Source organism: Vipera berus (assembly GCF_964194415.1).
Source record: "Vipera berus genome assembly, chromosome: Z".
NCBI classification, from domain to species: domain Eukaryota; kingdom Metazoa; phylum Chordata; class Lepidosauria; order Squamata; family Viperidae; genus Vipera; species Vipera berus.
Window position 1 is genome coordinate 82329370 of NC_138205.1, and position 15828 is coordinate 82345197.

Consider the following 15828-nt stretch of genomic DNA (forward strand, 5'->3'; position numbering starts at 1 on the left):
CAATCCAATATAAAATTAAAATAAATTAAGTCTAGCTACAAAAATTAAATCACAATTTAAAAACATTAAACCCCTCAGTCCAGACCAGATAGCTCAAAGAGCTAGGTTTTTAGGTCCCGGCGAAATGAACGAAGGTCGGGGGCAGTCCGGAGTTCCGTTGGCAGTTGATTCCATAGGGCAGGCGCGCCCACAGAGAACGCCCTCCCCCTGTGGATCGCCCGTCAGCAATCCTTGACCGGCGGTACCCTGAGGAGGCCCTCCCTGTGGGAGTGCACAGGATGATGGAAAATTGACGCTGGCAGCAGGTGCTCCCTTAGATAATCCGGGCCCATGCCATTTAGGGCTTTATAGGTCATCACCAGCACCTTGAATCTCACCCGGAGGGCAACTGGAAGCCAATGCAGCTCGCGGAGAAGAGGTGTTACATGGGAGTATCGGGAGACTCCCATTACAACTCGCGCGGCTGCATTCTGCACCAGCTGAAGATGCTTGGCAAGTGGGTCACATTTATGACGGCTGCAGTGTCCTGGGGTCATATAATCAGCTTTTGCAACCTTCTGACAAGCAAAGTCAGATTCACTTACCAACCATATTACTAACTTAACAAATGCATTGATTCACTTAACTGTGGCAAGAAAAGTCATAAAATGGAGCAAAACTCACTTAAATGTTTCACTTAACAACATAAATTTTGGCCTCACTTGTGATTATAACTACCCGTATTCAACTGGAGCTCAACTTCTGATAACTATTGCTAAGCACATTGATTTGTGCTTTAAATTGTAAGCCGCCCTGAGTCTTCGGAGAAGGGCGGGATATAAATGGGATTTTTTAAAAAAAACTTTAGAGGCACATATTTGTAATTCTTTGGCCACAATATAAGAGTGATTTAATAGTGCCTTCTGGATTTTGTATTTTGTTACATTTACTTTATTTTTGTAAACTGTAATTCATAACCTGGGATATTCTGATAGTCTTCCTTCCAGATATCAATAAGACTTGACTGTGCTTAGCATTTTCAGAGCCAAAATTGCCTAGGTTTGGGTAGATATTAGCACATCTATATCCTGCTCAGAGGTTTCTGGTTGGCAGCTGTAGGAAAAGAATACAGGACTATGACCTAAGACCTAAGATAACCTTTATTGTCATTTTTTTACTGTGGGCACACATCAAAAATGAAATTTAGTTGTCCGCTCTCAAAGTGGAACACATACATGACACACACCTAACCATACTATATACACATATGTATAGATCCACACTCCCACACAGTGCTTTTTTTCTAAAAAAAAGGTGCCGGAACTCATCTTGGCGGGCGCAGGAGGCGGGGTGGGGTGGTGGTGCTGCTGCAGTCACAGGTGCAAAGGGTGTTGGCGGCGGGCTCCCCTCCCTGGGGCTGGAGCCAGCGCGGCTGGTGCTGTGGGAGCAGCAGAGCCCACTATATGGCGGGGCTGCGCAATGCGGGCAGCGGAGGTGGTGCGGGCCAGGCAATGTTTTAATCTTATGATTTTAAAAATATATTTTTTCTATTGTAAGTTTCCCCAAACCTCACCATGTGGATTGCATACAAATATTATATAATTGGTAAATAAAGGTAGAACATATGTTAAAATATACCTCAAATGATAATATGCTTCCCTACAAAGTCAATTCTTGCTCAATGACAGACCAAGGAGTTAACTCGGAAAGGCAAGAGGAAAACCTAGAAGAGGTCTGTGCAGCTCTTCAACATCTTCATCAACGATTTGGATGAGGGGATAGATGGGGAACTCATCAAATTTGCAGACAACACCAAGCTGGCAGGAATAGCCAATACTCCAGAAGATAGGCTTAAGATACAGGAGGATCTGGACAGACTCGAACACTGGGCACTATCTAACAAAATGAAATTCAATGGTGAAAAAAGTAAGGTTCTACATTTAGGCAGAAAAAATCAAATGCACAGGTATAGTATAGGTGGTACCTTCTTCAATAGTAGTAACTGTGAGAGTAGTAGTAACTGTGAGAGAGATCTCGGAGTCCTAGTGGACAATCACTTCAATATGAGCCAGCAGTGTGCTGCAGCTGCCAAAAAAGCCAACACAGTGCTAGGCTGCATTAACAGAGGGATAGAATCAAGATCAAGTGAAGTACTAATACCACTTTACAATGCTTTGGTAAGGCCACACTTGGAATACTGCATCCAGTTTTGGTCACCATGATGTAAAAAAGATGTAGAGACTCTAGAAATGGTACAGAGAAGAGCAACAAAGATGATTAGGGGGCTGGAGGCTAAAACATATAGGGAACGGTTGCTGGAATTGGGTATGTGTAGTTTAATGAAGAGAAGGGTGAGGGGTGACATGATAGGAGTGTTCCAATATCTCAGGGGCTGCCACAAAGAAGAGGGAGTCAAGCTATTCTCCAAAGCACCTGAAAGCAGGACAAGAAGCAACGGATGGAAACTAGTCAAGGAGAGAAGCAACCTAGAACTAAGGAGAAACTTCCTGACAGAACAATTAACCAGTGGAACAACCTGCCTCCAGAGGTGGTGAATGCTCCAACACTGGAGGTTTTTAAGAAGAGACTGGACAGCCATTTGCCTGAAATGGTATAAGGTTTCCTGCCTGAGCAGGGGGTTGGACTAGATGACCTCCAAGGTCCCTTCCAACTTTATTATTATTATTTTTATTATTATTATTATTATTATTATTATTATTATTATTATTATTATTATTATTATTATTATTATTATTATTATTATTAATCACCAGGACCTGACAGATTACATCCCAGAGTTCTGAAATAGTGGCAGATGTTATCTCAGAACCATTGCACCACATCTTTCAAAAATCCTGGAGCACAGGGGAAGTACCCAAGGATTGGAAAACGACTGATGTGGTCCTCATCTTCAAGAAAGGAAAAAAACCAGACTGTTTGGTTCTGATAGACGAGGACTCAGAGTGGTTTTACAATGAACGAGTTTATTGAATACACATAAGTCAACTGTCAACTGTCAAATGTTGCAAGCTTTTATAGTGGAACTGTTTGAACTGTAACCAATCATCGGAGTCTATTTTCCCGCTTCTTGTTTATTGTAACCAATGATTGCACCGGAATCTCCCGCTCTAAACCCAGCTATATTGCAATCTGCTATTCTCCTTGTTTGCAACTATTTACAGACACAACACCCCTTACCCCCCAGTTGTTGTTATTTATATACAAAATCCTTTAAATATTTTGGTGGCCTATGGACTCTTGAAGGGTATCTATTGCTCTGGCTGCTAGGATCACTTCTTTCTGATTGTCTGCGTGGCTGATTGCCTCTGTTGGACCTGGACTCTTGGCTACCTGACTCTGACGCTTCCCTGTAGCTGTTTTGTGGATTTGTTTGTGTTTGAAGATCAGCTATCGCTGGCCTACTCCGCAGGGGTATTTCCCAGTCAATTTGACTAAATTGTTGTTGTTGGTTACCAGGGGATGAGTTATTTTGCGTTTCTGCTACCCCACTATCTGGCGTGTTGTTATCACTGAACCTGGATGTAAAGTTCCCCCCAAATATACTTTGATCCCCATCTACTGGCACACATCCACTAGTTCTCTTTCTCAGCTGATCTATGTGTCTTTTGCTGATCCTATTCCCTTCCCCCTCAATAGTGTAAGACAGGGGACCCAATATTTCAGTAACCACCCCTGGGATCCATTTGTCCCCTTGTGCATAGTTCCTGGCCCAGATTAAATCCCCCACTTTAAATGTTCTATTTGGAATGTCCAGTTCAGCACTTGGTAGGAGTCTGTCAGGGTGTAATCTGTCCAATTTGGTGGTTAGTCTCCTTCCCCACCTCATTTCAGCTGGACTTTTGCCGGTAGCTGTACATGGGGTCGTATGTTGGGTCAGCAAAAATTCGGCCAGTCTTTGGTGCCAGTCGCCCCGAATGATTCTTTTTAAGGCGTCTTTCGTGGTCCTCACATTTCGTTCAGCCAAGCCGTTGGTGGATGGGTGGAAGGGTGCTGATGTCTTGTGTTTAATCGAGTTGGCCTTGAGGAAATCCTGGAATTCAACAGAGGTGAATTGGGGCCCATTATCAGACACAATTACATCCGGTAACCCATGAGTGGCAAAGAGGCCCCTTAATACCTGTATTGTTCTACCTGAAGTCAATGAACTGACTGGTACTACCTCTAGCCATCTAGAGAAGCTGTCCACTACTACCAGGAATGTTAACCCTTGGAAAGGTCCAGCAAAGTCAATATGAATCCTGGACCAAGGATTCCTAGCTAACTCCCACTTATGCGTACGAGTGTGTTGTTGTTCCGGCCTAGAACGTTGGCACAAATGGCAATTGGCAACACATTCCTCAATGTCATTGTCCAGTCCTGGCCACCACAAGTGGCTCCTAGCCAACGCCTTCATACGTACTATTCCTGGGTGCCCTTCATGTAACTCTAATAAAATAGCTGGTCTGTGGATTTCGGGAATGACCACACGGTTTCCCCACAGTAAGCATCCCAAATGAACTGACAGTTCATCTTTTCTTCTAAAATAGGGAATGTACTTGGCATCAGGGTTGGCATTTGGCCACCCGCTCAGGACCCAGGCCATTATTCTCTTTAAAGTATGGTCATTATTTGTTGCCACAGCTATATCTTTAGCGGTTAAAGGCCAGTCAGGAATGTCCTGTAGGGACATTATTTGTCCCACAGGGGCAGGGTCTTCCTCAGTGATGTTTAATGGCAGTCTGCTAAGGGCGTCAGCATGTCCCATGTCCTTGCCCGGTCTGTATTGGAGAGAAAATGAATATGCCGAGAGGAAAATGGACCACCTCAGCATTCTGGGTGACATGATTTGGGGAGTCTGTTTATCCGTGGTAAACAGTCCCAATAGGGGTTTGTGGTCAGTCAGTATGGTAAAGTTCCTACCATAAAGGTAGTCATGGAACTTTTTTACTCCTGCCACGATTGCTAATGCTTCCCTGTCTATCTGAGCATAATTCCGCTCTGCTTTGGTTAGCGTCCGGGAATAATATGCGATTGGTCTTTGTATCCCTTGGTTGTCTAAGTGGCTGATAACAGCCCCCACACCATAAGGTGAAGCATCACACGCTAGATAAATTGGTTTATTTTCGATAAAATGGGTTACTGTTGATTGGCTGGAAAGAATGTCCTTTAAAGTTTGGAAACTAACTCTATGTTTATTCAGCCACTGCCAAGGAGTCTTTTTATCTAAGAGTCTATGGAGGGGTTCTGCAATGGCAGCCTTGTGTGGCACAAATGTATGGTAGAAGTTTACTAAGCCAAGGAAGGCTTGTAGTTCAGCCTTGTTCCTTGGTTCAGGAGCCCATTTAATTGCTTTAATTTTGTCAGGGGTAGGATGGATTCCATTTTTGTCTATCCTGAACCCCAAGAAATCAGTGGACTTAACCCCAATGCAACATTTTTCCCTTTTTAGTTTCAATCCAGCCCTCCTAAATCTTCCCAATACCTGTTCAAGCCGCTCCACTAACATTTCCTCATTTTTTCCAGCTATCAAGACATCATCAAAGTAAGGGCATACACCAGGTATGCCCTTTAAGGTCCTCTCCATCACTTCTTGAAAGATGCCTGGAGCTGCTGCAATACCAAATTGCAGTCTGTGGACTCGGAACGCCCCCTTGTGGGTAACAATCGTCTGTGCTTCTGCAGCCTCTTCAGAAACAGTCAATTGTAAGTACGCATGCGCCAAGTCTAGCTTGGCAAACATGGCGCCGTCCTGGATCGTGGCGAGGACCTGCTTCACCGTCGGGACCGGGTAAGCATGTTTTTTCATTCCAATGTTCAGGGTGGCCTTGTAGTCAGCGCAGATTCTCACATCCCCATTGGGTTTGAGGGGTGTGACAATCGGCGTTTCCCACAAACCACCCTCAACAGGTTCTAAGACGCCTTGGCCTACAAGCCTGTCGAGCTCGGCCTCGATTTTTCCCTTCAGGGCGAAAGGTACCCTTCGGGCCTTAAGCCTGATAGGTTTTACTGAGGGGTCTAGATTAAATTTAATTGGGGGCCCTTTGTATTTACCTAGAGATCCATCGAATACGTCTGCAAATTCATTGCAGACTGATTCGAGGGTCTTATTTTTAATTACTGAATTTATTCCCCCGATCCAAATGCCCAGGGCTGGGAACCAGTTAAGGCCAATTAAACTAGTCCTTTGTCCCTCAGTGACTATTAAATCTAAAACCCCCTTAAACCCCTTAAATTTAACACTAAGGCTAATCTTTCCTTTTATTTTTATTGGGGTTTTTTGAAAATCGGTTAATTGAATTTTTGTTGAACTAAGTGGAATTTTCCTTCCACTTATTTGTTCAATCCTTTCAAGGGTTTCACTGGATATTATTGACACTGAAGCCCCTGAGTCTATTTCCATTCTGCAAGGAACCCCTTGCAGATGGACTATGATTTTTAATTTTCCTTCTGGAAAATTGCTATTTTTTCCTCTCCTACTGCGATTGACACGCGCCACCTCCCCTAGATTTGGAATTTTAACCCTGGGTCTAGGGGTCTCTTTGCCACTAAAGTAAGGGGTTACCTTACCTTCGGGCCACACATCGACTTCGTGAAGGCGGTTGTCGCGAGCACGGCTCCTACAGATGGCCTGGATGTGGCCGGTCTTCCCGCACGCTCTGCATTTTGCGGTACGGAATCGGCAAGAGGCGCGGGGATGGTTGCCTCCGCAGCTGCCACACCGGTTTTGGTTATCGTTGTCGCGCGGTCTGGTTGTGGTGTCCCTCCATGGTCGTTGGGCCCCTATCGCTTGTCTTTGCGGTGTTGCGGATTGGTGACGGCGGTTAGGTTCCGGCCCCTCACTTCGGGATGGGTTAGGCGCCAATTTTCCGAATCGTCTGGAGACTTCAGCGATATCTTCTTCCCACTGCTGGTCCACCTCCCCGCAGTCCACATAGCCTTCTTGGTTGATCTCGGCCGACACTGCCATGCTACTGTGGGGGGGGGTCGCGATACCCGGTGGATTCGTACATTAAAAGTTCATCCAGCACTCCCTGCAGATCGCCGGTGGGTTTGGCGATTATTCTGTTTTGCAGCTGCTCGTCTCGCAAGCCCAGTACTACTCGGTCCCGAATTCTTATTTCTAAATTGTCGTATTTACATCGTACTGCGGCTTCCCTGACGGCAGCAACGAATTTTTGTATGGATTCTCCCGGTCTCTGGTTCCTTTTTTCAAAAATGCACCGCCAGAAGAGTTTGGATCTCCTAGGTGTGAAGTGGACCTTTAGTTTGGCTAGGAGGTCGGCATATGGCACGCTTGAGACCGGCTGCGGTTGACACAGTCCGACAGCGATTCGATAAACCGGTGTGCCGCAAATTGTCAATAATGCTGCCGCCTTTTTCCGGTCGTCTGTGATTCCGTTCACTAGCAGGAACCCTTCGACTTGTCCGATGTATTCTTCCCAATCCTCTGGAAAGTTTGGGTCGAATTCTTTCAATGACCCTATTTGCGCCATTCGGAGAATTTTTCTTATTCCGCCGCGGCCGCTCGGTTGACTGTGACACACTTTCGAATTTGCCGCCTTTGCGCAACAATTTCGCCGATTCTCTGGTCTTCTGTCTATCCCACCTTCGTCGCCAATTGTTTGGTTCTGATAGACGAGGACTCAGAGTGGTTTTACAATGAACGAGTTTATTGAATACACATAAGTCAACTGTCAACTGTCAAATGTTGCAAGCTTTTATAGTGGAACTGTTTGAACTGTAACCAATCATCGGAGTCTATTTTCCCGCTTCTTGTTTATTGTAACCAATGATTGCACCGGAATCTCCCGCTCTAAACCCAGCTATATTGCAATCTGCTATTCTCCTTGTTTGCAACTATTTACAGACACAACACAGACCCAGAAAACTACAGAGAAATCAGTTTAACATCAGTACCTGGGAAGAACCTAGAAAAGATAATCAAAAAACAGATCTGCGAACAACTAGAAGCAAACAAAGTCATAACTAGTAGTCAGCTAGGGTTTGTTAAAAACAGATCATGCCAAACCAATCTTATATCATTCTTTGATAAAGTGACTAAACTAGTAGACCAGTGAAACGTAGTGGACATAGTATACCTAGATTTCAATAAGGCATTTGACAAAGTGGACCACAACCTACTCCTTGGTAAGCTAGAAAAAGGTGGAATAGACAACATCACCACTAGATGGATCTGTAGCTGGCTGACAAACCATACTCAATGGCACTACATCCACATGGAGAGAAGTAAGCAGTGGGGTACCACAAGGTTCCGTATTAGGCCCAGTACTCTTCAACATCTTCATAAATGACTTAGATGAGGGAATTGAAGGGGAACTCATCAAATTTGCAGATGACCCCAAACTGTCAGGAGTAGCCAACACCCCAGAAGACAAACTGAGGATCCAAAAAGATCTTGACAAACTTGAACAATGGGCCCTATCCAAAACAATGGGATTCAATGTGGAGAAAAGCAAAGTCTTATACTTAGGCAGGAAAAACCAAAGGTACAGATAAAGATTGGGCGAGACTTGGCTTAAAAACAGTTACTGTGAGAGGGAGTCCTAGTGGATGATCACTTAACTATGAGCCAGCAGTGTGCAGCAGCAACCAAAAAAGCTAATACAATTCTGGGTTGTATAAACAGATACATAGAATCAAGATCAGCGAAGTATTAGTACCGCTCTATAAAGCCCCTAGTAAGACCACACCTCGAATACTGCAGCCAATTTTGGTCACCGTATAAAAAAAAAAGATGTTGAGAGTTTGAAAAAAATTCAGAGAAGAGCAACTAAGATGATCAAAGGCTTGGAGACCAAAACATATGAAGAATGGCTGTGGAACTTGGGTTTGGCTAGTCTGAAGAAAAGAAGAAATAGGGGAGACATGATAGCAGTATTCCAATATCTGAGGGGCTGCCACAAAGAAGGTGGGTCAGAGGTTGTTCACCAGAGCACCAGAGGGAAGGATGAGAAACAATGGTTGGAAACTGATCTAAGAGAGAAGCTACCTGGAATTAAGAAGAAACTTCCTGACAGTGAGGACAATCAACCAGTGGAACAGCTTAGCCCCAGAAATCATGGGTGCTCCATCACTGGAGATTTTCAAGAAGAGACTGGACAATCACCTGTCTGAGATGGTATAGGTTCTCCTGCTTGAGCAAGGAGCTGGACTAGAAGACTTCCAAGGTTCTATTCTATTCTATTCTATTCTATTCTATTCTATTCTATTCTATTCTATTCTATTCTATTCTATTCTATTCTATTCTATTCTATTCTATTCTATTCTACCAGAGGCTTTTCTTTTAGGCTAATGGACAAAGAACTTGAAAAAAAAGGAACTTTGATGTTATATATGTTGACAGCAGTAAGATTACTTTATGCACAGAATGGAATGACATTGTGATCCCCACCATGGAAAAAAGGCTGCAAAATTTGATGGAATTAGCAGAGATGCCTAAATTGACTGCTTTGATTAAAGAAAAGAACACAATTAATTTTGTTTTTACTTGGAAACCGCTTTTGTGCTTTGTGCTTGAAATTTTGATTTTGGGTTTTGCCAATTAAATAGGTTTATTGTTATAGAAATAGCTGGCATATATTATGTAAAAATAAAAAGTTGAGATTTTGTTAATACTTTATTCTACTGCACCAAAAGAAGTCAGAAGTCAATGCTTTTTTTCTTTATCCCCTCTACCCTACACTTTTCACTTCCCATTTCCCTTCCCTATTTTACCATTATTTTCACTTGTCTTTGAATTTCTGTATTTCATATTTTGAAAATTAATAATCTGTTTATAGCAAAAGACCTATAATTTCTACTCTCAAATCACATTGCAATTGCCCTATGACAAAAATCAGATAATGTGCAACCCCAAAATCAGATAATGTGCAACCTCAAATCAGATAATGTCCAATCCCAACCCCAGTTACTAAAGCCAGGTCCATGTAGCCATAAAGTCCTGAGCTGTACCAGACTTAAATGCTACCTGAGGTCAGATTAAAGTTCCCAAGAGCCATAAATCTCAAATATTTCACTGCCAGTCTGATGACAGAATCTAGCAATTCAGGTAGAGACTTTGTTGCACAGATGGGAAGCTGGTACAGCAGCAACAACCCAATAGTACCCTGGAGGTCAGCTTCAGCCAGAAAATTTCAAGCCCAGTTTCTTGCAGCAGTTTCTGAAAGAAGCAGTCTCCTAGAGATGACAACTGCCACCCCCTTCCTCATCTTGCGCTTGCAACTAATGCCAAATTTAAAGGGAAGTTCCTGGGCCCACCTAAATCTTAATAGACACTAAGTGAGCTGTCTCATTCACAATCTGGCCAAGAATTAAAGTGGTGTTACTATATACAGTATGTTCAGTAACAGCAGTTGGATTCCAGGGACACCAAGGATAACATGCTTGGTGTCATGCTTGGTGTCATGGTCAACAGGAATTAACCACCCTCAGCTTCCCACCATTCTTCTGCCTTTGATAGAATTGTCTGTCCATTCCCATTCCATCCTGTCTGCACTGCTCCAATTTTAGGATATTGAATAATCCAATAATCTCCACTCTTATTCCCATAATACACCATACTATACTTTGCTTGCTGCTCCTGCATTTAAACACTTAACAATGGGAGGGGGTGCGCTAAAACATTACCATGAATCATCAACCAAACACACCTCTCTATTACTATTCATCCAGTCATCTGCTGGAGACTCTTTCACTGCCTGGTCTAATAGGCATAGTCCTGAGATGGATGTGGATTACATTTGGGTCAGTCAGTCTAAGCATATGAAAGAAAGAGGAAAGAGTTGAGTGGAAGGTGAAGATAAAGAAAAAAAATAGGGTAGGGTAGGGTGGGGTGGGAGGGGATGGGATAGGATAGGATAGGAGCTGGAAGGGACCTTGGAGGACTTCTAGTCCAGTCCTCTGCTCAAGCAGGAGAGCCTATGCCATTTCAAACAAGTGACTGTCTAGTCTCGTCTTAAAAACCTCTAGTGATGGAGCACCCACGATTTCTGAAGGCAAGCTGTTCCACTGGTTAATTGTCCTTATTGTCAGAAGTTTCTCCTTAATTCCAGGTTGCTTCTTTCTTTGATCAGTTTCCAACCATTGTTTCTTGTCCTGCCTTCTGGAGCTTTGGAGAATAATTTGATCCCCTCTTCTTTGTGGCAGCCCCTCAAATACTGGAATACTGCTTTCATAAAAAAAGGTAAAGGTTCCCCTGCACATGCGTGCTAGTCGTTTCCGACTCTAGGGGCCGGTGCTCATCTCAGTTTCAAAGCCGAAGAGCCAGCGCTTGTCCGAGGACGTCTCCGTGGTCATGTGGCCGGCATGACTAGACGCCAAAGGCGCACGGAACGCTGTTACCTTCCCACCGTAGTGGTCCCTATTTTTCTACTTGCATTTTTACGTGCTTTCGAACTGCTAGGTTGGTAGAAGCTGGGATGAGTAACAAGCGCTCACTCTGTTACGCGGCACTCGGGATTCGACCCGCCAAACTGCCGACCTTCTGATCGACAAGCTCAGCGTCCTAATGCACTGAGCCACCGGGTCTATCATAGTCTCCCCTATTTCTTTTCTTTAGACTAGCCAAACCCAAGTCCTGCAGTTATTCTTCATATGTTTTAGTCTCCAGGCCTTTGATCATCTTAGATGCTCTTCTCTGAATTTTTTCCAAAATCTCAACATCTTTTTTGTACTATGGTGACCAAAATTGGTTGCAGTATTCCAGGTGTGGTCTTACAAGGTTTTATAAAGTGGTACTAATACCTTGCATGATCTTGATTCTGTGCCTGTTTATACAACCCAGAATTGTATTAGCTTTTTTGGTTGCTGCTGTACACTGCTAGCTCATAATGATTGACTGAAATTTATGAAATCTTGAAAATGAAAGTTTAAAGAAATGTCTATATTTAGTGCTAGGTAGTACTTTTGGCTTTCGGCAGGGAGCAGCTTAGTGATCTGCCATCTTTATGGCCGGTCTCTTCTTCGGGCCAAAGGAGATGATCCCGGATTCCAGCAGAGGGCTGCCGCCCTTCCGCGATCCCAGGGAGGTCCTCCTCATGGTAGTCGCCCCTCCAGGGCGATTTTGGACCCTTTTCAGGGTCCTCCAAAAAAGAAAGATCGGACGGCAAGAGACAGACTGTCCCTGCATGTCTGGAAGCACCGTGCACACAAACCAGAAGCCCAAGAAATGTCTATATTTGAATCAGTGTGTGGACATGAAGGAAGTAAGGATTTGCACTGTAAGGATAGGATAATATTAAGGTTTATATGCTGCTCCAATTTAATCTGCTCTGGAATGGAGAGTTATTGTTAGCTATATTTCCCTTTCTTATATTAGATACTTAATTTGATTGTCTTATTCTTTCTTCAATCATTATAAGCTCATATTGAAAATAGTGATCCAAACCATCATTCTTATATTGTGACACTGAATGCTTGTACAAAGGGGTTCAAGTATAATGCCACAACCATCATCTTGCCCTGCATTGATTCATCCCAGATTCCACTGTCTGAAAGTAATTGCATGATATACCTAGATTTCCCCTTTTATATTTTCTATGAAATATTTTTTTTAATTTATTTTAATTCCATTTATATCCCGCCTTTCTCCGAAGACTCAGGGCGGCTTACAAGCTTAGCAGTAGCCTTCATTCTATGTATATACCTGCTTATTAGGGCTTTCACACACACCCCAAGTGGCATTATTACAAAGTCAGCTTATTGCCCCCAACAATCTGGGTCCTCATTTTACCTACCTCGGAAGGATGGAAGGCTGAGTCAACCTTGAGCCTGGTGGGATGCGAACCTGCACTAATTGCAGGCAGCTGGTGTTACTTAAGGAGCCATTAGCCCACTGCCCCACCAAGGCTCTTTATATCCTCTAGAAAATATGATATAGTGTCTTGGAGTCAGAGGGTTTTAAAAAGGAGGTGGAACATGGTTTGTTTGGAATATTTTCTCAAATACTAAAATGTCTGTTAAGTGAATTTAGCCCCATTTTAAGCCACAGTTGTTAGTAAATCACTGCAGCTGTTAAATTAGTAACACAGTTGTAAAGTGAATCTGTTTTCCCCATTGATTTTGCCTGTCAGAAGATCTCAAAAAATGATCACATGACTCTGCAGACGCCACAACCATCACAAATATGGGCCAGTAGCCAAGCATCCAAATTTTGATCATGTGACTATGGACATCCTGTAATGGTCATTAGGGCAGGGCTTTTCAACCAGTGGTACGGGTACCACCTGTGGTACATTGGCACCTGGCAGGTGGTACGCGACCATCCTAGAAAAGTGGTAGCGGGGGAAAGGAATGAGCTGAACCACTGCACAAGCCTGAGTGAGAGATGGCTGGAGCTGCAGGGCTGTCAGGGCTCAGCAGAAGTACCAGGATCAGCGCTTCTTCGGGGCTGTCAGAACTCAGCAGAAGCCCCAGGATCAGCGCCAGGCTCCAGCTGGAACTCGGCGCTGATCCGGGTGCTTTTGCTGAGCCCAGAAGAAGCGCCAATCAGCTGGAATGTTGCAGCATCCCCAGCGTCTTGTGATTTACATTCAGATGCTTGGCAACTGATTCATATTTATGATGGTCACAGTGATCCAGGGTCATGTGAAGTAACCAAAACCTGCTGCAACCACCCAGCAGAGGGGTGGAAATAAAAACCAAACACCCCCTCACCCCACCCCCGCTGTCAATCCTCAACAGAAATGTTCACAACAATGAAAACTTTGGACAGGAGGAAGAGCGCCGCCGGATGGGCAGGCAGGTGTCTTGCTCGGCTGTGGCTTGGGGGGCACTTTTTCCAGTGTCATTGTAACTTCAAACAGTCACCAAGCAAACTGTTGTAAGTCGAGGACTACCTGTACTTCATCACTTTTTTTCCTTTTTTTTTTTTTGGTCATCTAAGTTTTTGACACCTTGCTAGGTGGTACTCAAATGTTGCCGTATCCTAAAAGTGGTACAATGGGTGAAAAGGTTGAAAAGCCCTGCATTAGGGCTTACTGCATTACTACTACAGGGTTAGGCAACCGTGGCTCTTTTATGACTGGTGGACTTCGGCTCCCAGAATTCCTGAGCCAGCATGGCTCAGCTTGGAAACTTCTCCCTTTCCCCTCAGCATGGCTGGCTCAGGAATTCTGGGAGTTGAAGTCCACCAGTCATAAAAGAGCCCAGGTTGCCTACTCTTGCACTACTATAAGAGTACTCTTCAACTTACAACCACAGATGAGCCTAGAATTTCTGTGGCTAAGAGAGACAGTCGTTAAGTGAATTTTGCCCCCTTTTACGACCTTCCTTGCCACCATTGTTAAGTGAATCACTGCAGTTGCCAAGTTAGCAACACGGTTGTTAAGTGAATCCGGCCTCCACATTGACTTTGCTTGTCAGAAGGTCGCAAAAGGGGATCACGTGACCTGAAAACTTGGTTATTTGATCTTTCTGGCCTGGACTGAGGGGCTTTTAATTTAACTTTAAATTTTAAATTTTAATTTGTTTTAATTGTGGGCTAGTCTTAATTTAATTCTATTTTAATTGTATTTATTTGTATTGTTTTAATTCGTCCTGTAAACTGCCCTGAGTCCTTCGGGAATAGGGCGGTATATAAAATCAATTAAATAAATAAATAAATAAATTAGGGGATGCTGTAATGGTCATTAGTGGAAAAAACAACCACAAGTCACTTTTTCTGATGTAATTTCAAACGCTCTCTAAACAATGGTTGTATGTCGAGGACTACCTGTATATCAGATATCAGACATAAGGAATGATTTCATATGACATATATTTCCAGATAAATAGTTCCCAATAAGTTTTGTATGTCCATTGAGAAGTAACACCAATGAAGTTTATTCAAAGACAAGTGAGTTACAAAATTAGTCTTTCACTAACGAAGTAGCAATTGCATAACATAAAGACAAAAATATGCATTTATCCTGAAAGATCCTCCTGAGTTTAAACCCAGCTTCAACCTCTCAAGAGATTATACACAGAAAACTGCCATTTATTCTTATCTAACCTAAGATAAATTCTCTCATTTCAAGGATATTTTTGGGAAAGTTGTTTGCTTGTTTGCTTAGGAAGATGTGGATTTAATCCCCACTACATGTGCACGGTAGATTTACTGTGGTAATTGTTCCATTAAGCCACTAGGAGCAGAGATCAATTCGAAAGAAACTTTTCTTTTACTTCCGCTCAGCCTTCCATCCTTCCGAGGTAGGTAAAATGAGGACCCAGATTGTTGGGGGCAATTAAGCTGACTTTGTAATAATGCCGCTTGGGGTGTGTGAAAGCCCTAATAAGCAGGCATATACATAGAATGAAGGCTACTGCTAAGTTTGTAAAGCCGCCCTGAGTCTTCGGAGAAGAGCAGGATGTAAATGGAATTAAAATAAAATAAAAAAATAAAACTGTATCATTTTAATCAATCTGTTAAATGTTTTACAGTATATAGAACATAGAATTCTTTATTGGCTAAGTGTGATTGGACACACAAGGAATTTGTCTTCAGTGCATAAGCTCTCAGTGTGCATAAAAGCTTTAATTGATAAATCATGATCAAAGACATCGTGAAAATACATTCATCATACAGTTACTTTATCAGGTGTAACAACTTCCTTTTAAAGGCCACACGCTGAAACTGACAGTTACGACCCGAACAGGTTTCTTTGAAGAAGTTTTTAATCATTGGCTATCGAAGAATTTTGCTTGCAGGCACATAGTTGAAAAAACGCGATTCTCTCCTTTTACTGACCTGATTTGGCTCAGTTAACCTGCCATGGGCGTGGCTGGTAATGAGCTGCGGTGGGTGGGGTGAGAGATTATCGTCATAATAGAGCATTTGCAACTAACGTGTCA